Here is a 9,896-nt window from a genome sequence, read left to right as displayed (position 1 = left end):
AAATGTATTGCACTTTCTGCTTAGCATTTGATTTTCTCATAACACTTTAGTCTAACAAATAAATGCTATTTTATTGTTAATAATGTTTCAACCTTCACTCATTTTATTCTCTTCTAGAACATAGACTTTATGAAGCAGTGGTTGTCCTTGCTGGTTTGAAAGCTGACAATCTCTGTCCCTAATAGTAGCTCTGTATCTCTATAGTGAATGAAATGTGTTCTTTTAAATAAACATTTATGAGAAGTGAAAAAAAGCAGAATGTGTACAGCATGCTTTTCTTCATTTTTTGAAAGTTGTCTACATTTATTAAAATCAGTTTGTTTGCTCTATTTTTCATGTTATTAAATTAGTCTTTTCCCACATAATATATTGGGTTAGAGTTTCCCCTTTCTGTGCTCCCCCCAGGCTACTTCCACCTCCCCTGAAATCTGAATCTACTCATCTGTCTCTCATTAGGAAAGAACAGACTTTTACAATATAATAATAAAATATAATAAGATAATACAAATATTATCATATCACAGCTAGAGAAAAATAATTAACAGAAAGAGTCAAGAATATAGTACAAGAATCAGAGACTCACAGTTTCATACAATAAGGAGTACCATGGGGGGGGGAACATTAATCTGGAGGCATAAAATATATCCTGAGAACCTGGTGTCATGATACATGAATTATACGCCCATGCAGCAGGTCTGGTACAAGGAATTTTACTGTGAGAAAGGTGGAAGAGAGAGGGAGAGAGACAGACAGTGTGAGAGAGCATAAGAGAGAAGAGAGTTCAATAGGGCTTCTGGGGTGAGAGACTGGCAGAAAGGCAGAGAGACAGGCAGAGAGTGAATGAGAAAGCATAAGAAAGACTAGGCCTTTTATAGCAGCACCTGTCTTTGGCAGCAGTTTGCTAGGAAACCTGAATGACAACAGCTGATCTGAATTAACACCTGATGCAAGCCCATGTAAGTCCTGAGCACACTGCTTCAGTCTTTATGAGTTCACGTGTGATTTGCTCCTGTTTCCTTAGCAAGGTCTTGCTCTCTTTGTGTCTACCATCCCCTCTGGGTCCTACACTTTTTCTGCATTCTCTTCCACAAGGTTGCCTGAGCTTTGAGTGGAGAGATTTCATAGAGAAATCCCACTTATGGCTGAGTGTTCCAGGGTCTCTCACTCTCTGCATAGGTCTGGCTGAGATTCTGGGTAGGAGGAGCCTTCTTTGATGAGGGCTGTTCAAGGCATTGAACTGAGTATAGCAGAATAATATTGGGAGGCATTTTAACAATACATTATTTTCATTTTTCTGCATATAGACATCCAGTTGGTCCAGTACCATTTGTTGAAGATGCTGTCTTTTTTCCATTGAATGGATTTGGATTCTTTGTCAAATATCGAGTATTCATAGGTGTGTGGTTTTATTTCTGGGTCTTCTATTCGGTTCCATTGATCCTCCTTTCTGCTTCTATGCCAATACCTTGCAGTTTTTATTACTGTTGCCCTGTAGTACAGCTTGAGATCGGGGATGGAGATACCTCCAGATGATCTGTTGTTGTACAGTATCGTTTTGGAGATTCTGGGTTTTTTGTTTCTCCATATGAAGTTGAGAATCTTTTTTTCAAGGTGTAAAGAATTGAGTTGGTATTTTGATGGGAATTGCATTGAATCTGTGGATTGCTTTTGGCAGGATGGCCATTTTCACAATGTTAATCCTACCAATCCATGAGCACGGGAGATCTTTCCATCTTCTAATATCTTCTTCAATTTCTTTCTTCAGAGACTTGAAGTTTTTCTCAAACAGGTCTTTCACTTGCTTGGTTAAAGTCACACCAACGTACTTTATATTATTAGTGGCTATTGTGAAGGGTGTTGTTTCCCTAATTTCTTTCTCAGCCTTTTTGTCTTTGGTATACAGGAGGGCTTCTGATTTTTTTAGGAGTAGTGCTACCTCAAGACACAGCTATACCACTGCTAGGTATATACCCAAAATTTGCTCAAGTACACACAAGGACATTTGTTCAACCATGTTCGTAGCAGCTTTATTTGTAATAGCCAGAACTTGGAAACAACCCAGATGTCCATCAACGGAGGAATGGATACAGAAATTGTGGTATTTTTACACAATGGAATACTACTCAGCAATCAAAAAGGAGGAAATCATGAAATTTGCAGGCAAATGGTGGAATCTAGAAAAGATCATTCTGAGTGAAGTATCCCAGAAGGAGAAAGACAAACATGGTATATACTCGCTTATATAGACCTACAAGATATGATAAACATAATGAAATCTGCACACCAAAAGAAGATAATCAAGAAAGCAGACATGGGCGAAGATGATCAATCCTCATTTAGAAAGACAGATGGGATGTGCATTGAATGTATGACAGGAGTCTACCGCAAAAGGCATCTGAAAGACTCTACCTAGCAGTGTTTCAAAGCAGACACTAGGATTCATAACGAAACCCTTGGCAGAGTGCAGGGAATCATATTAAAGAAGGGGAGTTAGTATGATATGGAAAGAATAGGAGCTCTACAAGGACTAAATATATCTGGGCCAAGGTCTTTTCTGAGACTGTCACTCAACCAAGGACCATCTATGGATATAACCTAGAACTTTTGCTCGGATGTGGCCCGTGGTAGCTCAGTAACCAAGTAGTTTTCCAAAGTAAGGGGAACAAGGACTATTTCTAACAGGATCTCAAGGGCAGGCTCTTTGACCTTCCCACACCCCAGGGGAGAAGCAATCCTGTTAGGCCACAGAGGAGGACTTTGCAGCCAGCCCTGAAGATACCTGATAAAACAGGGTCAAAGGGGAGGAGGTCCACCCCTATCAGTGGACTTGGAAAAGGGCAGGGAGGAGACCAGGGAGGGAGTGTGGGGTTGGGGAGGGAATGAGGGAGTGGGATAAAGCTGGGACACAGAGTTAACAAAATGTAACTAATAAAAAAATAAAATTAAAAAAAACAATACATTATTGCTTAGATATAACCCAAGATATATATTATTTCAGGGTTGTGAAAGGTATTGTTTCCTTGATTTCTTTCTCAGCACATTTGTTCTTTGCAGATAGCAGGGCTAATAAATTTTATGAGTTAATTTTGTATTCACATACATTACTTAAAAATATTTATCAGCTGTAACAGTTCTTTTTGGTGGAATTTCCTGATCACTTTTTATTTTATCATATCACGTGAAAAAGTACTTACCTTCAAATTTGCATCAGTTTGATCACTTTCAGTTGCCTTATAGCCCTATCTATGACTTCAAGTATTATATAGAATAAGAATGGAGAGAGTGGACAGCCTTGTCTTATTCCTTATTTTGGTGGAATTACTTTTGGATTTACCCAGTTTAAGTTGATGTTTACTAAGCGGTTTTGTAAACTGCATTCGTTATGAGTCCCTTGTATCCTCATAACTCCAGGACTCTTATCTTTAAGGGATGTGGGATTTTGTCAAAGGCCTTTTGTGCATCTAATAACATTTGTCTTTCAGTTTGTTTAATAGTAGATTATACTTGTCACTTACGTATGTTAAACAGTCCCTTCATTTCTTGGGTGAACTGTACCTGCTCAAAGTAGATGATCATTTTAATGTGTTCTTGGATTTTGTATGCAAGTACTTCATTAAAAATTTTTGGATTCATGTTTATAAAGGAAATAGTTCTGTAATTTTCTTTCTTTGTTGGGTCTTTGTGCAGTTTGGGTATCAGGGTAACTGTGGTCTCATAAAATAAATTGCACAACCTTTTTTTTCTGTTTCTATTTAGTGGAATAATTTAAAGAGTATTATCATTAACTTTTATTTGAAAGCTTAGCACAATTCTTCAGTAAGCCATTTGATCTTGGCTTTTTAAATTTTATTTTATTTTATTTTTGGGTTATTTTAATAACTGCTTCCATATTACTAAGAGTTATAGATTTGTTCAAATGGCATATCTAACCTTTATTTAATTTAAGTAAGTGGTATATATTGAGAATATTAGTCTTTACTCTTAGAAATTTTAATTTGATGAAATTTAGGCATTTAAAGCATGTTCTTATGATGCTTTGGGTTTTCTCGGTGTCTATTGTTTTGTGTCTTTTGTATTTCAAATTTTGTCTATTTGTATATTCCCTTTCCATCCTTCAGGTAATATTGATAAAGGTTTTCAATGTTCTTAATTTTCTCAAAGAACAAAATTTTGGTTTTGTTGATTATTACTATTTGTTTTGTATATTTGTTTCCATTTTATTGATTTCTAAACTAAGTTTAATTATATCTTGATGACCACATTTTATGTTGTTTTATTTTCTCTAGCGAGCTAAAATGTGCTATTAATTTTGTTTCCCTAGTAAGGGGAACAGGAACTATTTCTGACATGAACTCAATGACTGGCTCCTTTACCTCCCCCCCAAGGGAGGAACAGAGGAGGACATGGCAACCAGTCCTGAAGATACCTGATAAGCTAGGGTCAGATGTAAGGGTAGGAGGACCTCCCCTAGCAGTGGACTTGGAAAGGGGCAAGGAGGAGATTGGAATTAGGAGGGAATGAGGAAGGGGGCTACAGCTGGGAATCAAAGTATATAACCTGTGATTAATATAAAAAATAAAAATTAAAAAAAAATTCTAGGATCAGATTTCACCAATTTCTTATATAGGGCTTAAGATTTGAAAAAAAAAAAAAAAAAAAAAAAAAAAAAAGAAACTTCCTTTTAGAAAGGAAGTTTGAAAATACTGTCCTGTAAGTTTGAGAATACTGTGCTTCATTTTCTTCAATTCTAGAAAGTCTTTCATTTATTTTATAATTTCTGTCTTGCCTCATCTTTTATTCAGTAAAGAGTTGCTCAATTTCCGTAAGTTTGTGAGCTTTTTCTTGTTTCTGTTGACATCCTGCTTTAATCCATGATAGTTAGAAAGGATGCGAGGTGTTACTTTAACTTTATTTTATCTGTTGAGACTTGATTTGAGTGAAAGTATGTGGACAATTAGAGAGAAAATTTCTTGAGGTAATGAAAGGAAGTTATATTTTTTTGTCTTTAGATAAAAATTGTGTAAATATCTATTAAATCCATTTTTTTTAATTTACTGTGTTCCAGCATTACTCTGATTATTTTTTTGTCTGGATAACGTGTAATTTTAAGAGTAGGGTGCTGAAGTCCCTGACAGTCAGGGTGTGAAGGTCCCTATGTGATTTAAGCTATAGTAGTGTGTGGTGATAATTTTATATCAAGTTGATACCGACTAGTTTCATTTAGGAGGAGGAATTGCAATTAAGAAAATGAGAGCATTTGAAAGACTCTAACTAGCAGTGTTTTCAAAGCAAAGACTCATGACCAAACCTTTGGCAGAGTACAGGGAAACATAAGAAAGAATGGGAGTTAGTCTGATGAGGAAAGGATAGGAGCTCCACAAGGATCAAAGATATCTGGGCACAGGGTCTTTTCTGAGACTGACATGCAACCAAGGACCATGTATGAATGTAACCTAGAACCTCTGCTCAGATGTAGCCTGTGGTAGCTCAGTAACCAATTGGGTTCCCATAGTGAGGGGAACAAGGACTATTTCTAACAAGAACTCAATGACTGGCTCTTTGGCCTCCCCACCCCCCAAAGGAGGAGCACAGAGGAGAGCTTTGCAGCCAGTCCTGAAGATACCTGATAAAAGAGGATCAGATGAATGGGGAGGAGGTCCCCCCTATCAGTGGACTTGGCAAGGGGCATGGTGGAGATGAGGGAGGGAGGGATGGACTGGGAGGGAATGAGGGATGGGGACATGGCTGGGATACAGAGTTAATAAAATGTAACTGATAAGAAAAAAATAAAATTAAAAAAAAAAAAGAAAATGTGTCCATAGGATTAGGATGTAGGAAATCTTTACAGCATTTTCTTAGTTACATAATTACTGTTTAATGTCAGAGGTCACAAACTATTGAGGGTGGTGCCACGTCTGACCTGATGATCCCTGGCTTTATAAAAAAGCAGATTGATAAAGCCATGGAGAGTAACCCATAGGAAGTACCCCTCCATGACGTCTGAATTAGCTTTTTCTTCAGGTTCCAGCCATACTTGAATTCCTGTCCTGGTTTTTTTGATGATGGATTACAAAATGGCAGTATAAACCTTTTCCTCCCTAACTTGAGATTTGATTATAGTATTTCATTGTAGCAATAGAAACCCTAATTAACATAGAGTGTTTCTTTCTGCTTCTGGATTACTTCACTCAAGATGATCTTTTCTAGTCTCCACCATTTGCTTGCAAATTTCATGATTGCCTTGATTTTAATACCTGAGTAGTATTTTATTATGTAAACGTACCACAATTTCTGTACCCATTTCTCGGTTGAGGGACATTTAGGTTGTTTCCAGATTCTGGCTATTACGAATAGAGCTGCTAGGAACATGGCTGAGCAAACGTCCTTGTTGTATAGTTGAGCATATTTTAGACATATGCCTAGGAGTGGTATAGTTAGACTTTGAGGAAGCACTATTCCTAATTGTCTGAGAAAGGGCCATATTGATTTCCAAAGTGATTGTCGAAGTTGAGATTCCTACCAACAGTGGAGGAGGGTCCCCCTTTCTCCACATCCTCTCCAGCATATTTTGTCTTAAGGGTTTTTTGATCTTAGCCATTATGATGTGTGTAAGGTGAAATCTCAGGTTCGTTATGATTTGCATCTCCCTGATGCAGAAAGACACACCTGGTATATACTTACTCTTCAGTGGATATTAGTCATATAATATAGGATAAACATACTAAAATCTATACTCTTGAAGAAACTAAACAACAAGGAAACCCTAGGGAAGATGTTCAATCCTCAGTTAGAAGGACAAATGAGCTAGACATCAGAAGCAGGAGAAGACAGGGAACAGGACATGAGCCTACCAAGGACAGCCTCCGAAAGACTCTACTGATCAAGATATCTAAGCAGAAGCTGAGACTCACAGCCAAACTTTGGGTAGAGTACAGGGAACATTATGAAATTTTGTCAGCAGTAGTTACTATTGTTAAATATATGTATGAATATGTAACTAGATACATACATGTGAACACATAAAACATTATCATTTTATGTAATGAATGTGTATATAGTATATAAATTGTAGCATCAATTTGCATATCTCAAAGAAACACAATAAAATCCGTAAAAAACTAAAATGAATATTGTAAAGAAAACCCAGATGTGACTTCAGTAAGGAGCTAATCAGAGATGTCAACACTTCATGATTTTTCACTCATTTCCGTGTTATTTTAAGGGAACATTTTAAAAAACATTGTAGGAAAAAATCCTATTATAAAATAAAATTTGCTTTAAAACACATTTCTGTGCACTTTTATAACCTGATATTCAATCATACAACATTAAATTTACCCAATTTGACAACTTTGAAAATATTGAAATGTAAAGATTTGAATATATTAGAGTGTTTCCTAAAACGCAGAGAGCTGCAGGAAGTAACTCAAGATTGCTGATGGCTTCAAACCTTATTCCAAATTAATTTAAATATAACTCTAAAAAGTAATTTTATTTTATCAACTAGGGAATGTAAATAGGTTTTAGGAAGGTTGCATGTTTTTAAGAGCAAATGAATACAAGCTTTAAGAACTTTATACATACTAAAATAGGATTTTTATAAATTGTCCCAAAATTTTTGGTGTTGAGTGGGATTTTTACAGTCTTGTTCTAGATGAGCTGTTAATACATTTTCTAAAAAAGAACTTGGTGATAATTTGAACTCATTTTTATTATCACATAGATAATTCTTTGTGTTAATTCTATCATATATTATATATCATGCATATATATCATAGAATATTATATATTCTATCATAGATTATATTCTATCATAGATTAGTTTCAAAATTCCAGACCTGCTGTCACTTTAACAGATAAATCACTGTTCTGAGAACTCTTGGATAATCCATTCACTTGGAAAATAATGCCAGTTTTGTAAATACAAATTTCTGTATTTTATATGCTTCTGTATTAACAGAAATCTTGAAGGGTTAATGAGACATGCCAAACAATATTGATAACTTGTAATTTTAATTTACACTTATATATACATTATGCCAGAATTTAAATTGTTCTAGAATGATTTGCTTCAACCTGCAGGGTATCCCAGCAGATGCTGAGACTTACAGCCAAACTTTGAGTGGAGTTCAGGGAATCTTATGAAAGAAGGGGGACATAGTAAGACCTGAAGAGGACAGGAGCGCCACAAGAAGAGAATATCAAGTTGCCATAAGACTAGCCTCCTATTGAGGCAAGACAAAGAAGCCCAGTTATGGGAAAGGAATCCAAAGGAGTCACAGACACCTGACCTCCAGTTGCTAGGGGCTACACTTAAAGACCAAGCTACATATTTGCATAGGGGCCTAGATCCAACCCATGCAGGCTCTTTGGTTTAGGTTGAATCTGTGAGCCCCTCTGGGCCCAGGTTATTTGTTTCAGTAGGTTTTCTTGTGCTGTACTTGACTTCTCAGCGTCCTTCAATCCTTTCCCCTCTTCCACAAAAAATTCCCTGAGCTCCTTTCTTTTTACTAGAATTTTTTCAAAGCTCTTTATACCTCTGATAGAAATAAGTTCAAGTTGCTTATAAAGTCATTTCTTCTTTTATTAATTTACCTTTTTATTGCTTTTCCTCATATACTTTGAAGTTAGGTTTTTAAGACTGTAAGTTATAAAGCAAATAATAAATCTATCAATATTATGTGTTTTTTTTTACCTTGAGAAAGTATAACTTTTGTATCTTAATCAATATAATATTCAAATGTTATATATATATTGGATACTAAATTTTGATGAATTTTACCCTCAACATTTCTGTAAGGAAGTCTTTAGACATAATGATTATGTGCATTTTTTTTGAGTGACACATACGTCACCTAGATCATGTAATGCATTTTCAAATAATATCATTTCTCATTCATCCTGTGCTTTCAATGGGTATTTTTACTTCATGTCATTCCAAAGAATATAAGGAACTTTGGTTATTTTAAATATACTTAACTTCATCTTATTCTGCCTACCACAGTGTTGTAGATACCCCAGTGCTAATGCCATTCCAACTGCTGCTGTGAGACTTGTGTCTTCTTCATTTACAATGTTATAGGTACATGGCTTAAGTATATTTACACAGACATACATGTAATCTTAGGTATCTCAAGATAATTAATACATCTAATCTGTTTTCAGGAATTATAACTCATTTTTATTAAATAGCAATATGTGTTGTGTGCTAATCTATCTTTATCATATTATGATTAATTTTTAGTATTATATTTTTGAGATTGATTTATATATGTTCATATCTTCTATGTTGTGCATAAGTATGTAGAGCCTCTGGAAATGGAGTTACATACTTTTGTGAGCAAACCAGTGTTGATTCTGGGAGCCAACCTGTGGTCTTATGCAAGAGCAATACATGTACTTAAACTGCTGAGACATCTCTTTAGCCTGAAGTTACTTTTTGTTAAGTGAGAATTGGTTTCTATATTGTATATAATACTGAAGTTCTACATATTGTTGAGACATAGAAATTTTCACACAGCTGTACAATGTTTCGTGTTTAAGCTAGTATAAAGGTATTTTTCTTCAAATTCGCATATTTATTTATTATAAGAACAATCATGGAACTAGAAAAGCTCATCCTGAGAAAGATAACCCAGATCCAGAAAGACACACACTATAACTGGATTTTAGCCATATAGTACAGGAAAAAGAATCTGTCCTGCAAGGTATTGAAGCAGATGGTAAGACTCATAGACAAGCTTTAGGCAGAGTACAGGGAATCTTATAAAAGAAGGTGAAGATATAAAAGGTCCTGTCTTTTTTTTTTCTTTATTAATTACACTTTATTCACTTTGTATCCCCCCTGTGGTTTCTTCCCTCCTCCCATCCCAATCCTTCCCTTCCTCCACCCTCTG

The sequence above is a fragment of the Psammomys obesus genome, unplaced genomic scaffold, assembly GCF_907164565.1.
Source record: "Psammomys obesus unplaced genomic scaffold, mPsaObe1.curated_primary_1811, whole genome shotgun sequence".
Classification (NCBI taxonomy): Eukaryota; Metazoa; Chordata; class Mammalia; order Rodentia; family Muridae; genus Psammomys; species Psammomys obesus.
Note: the sequence above shows the minus strand (reverse complement) of the source record.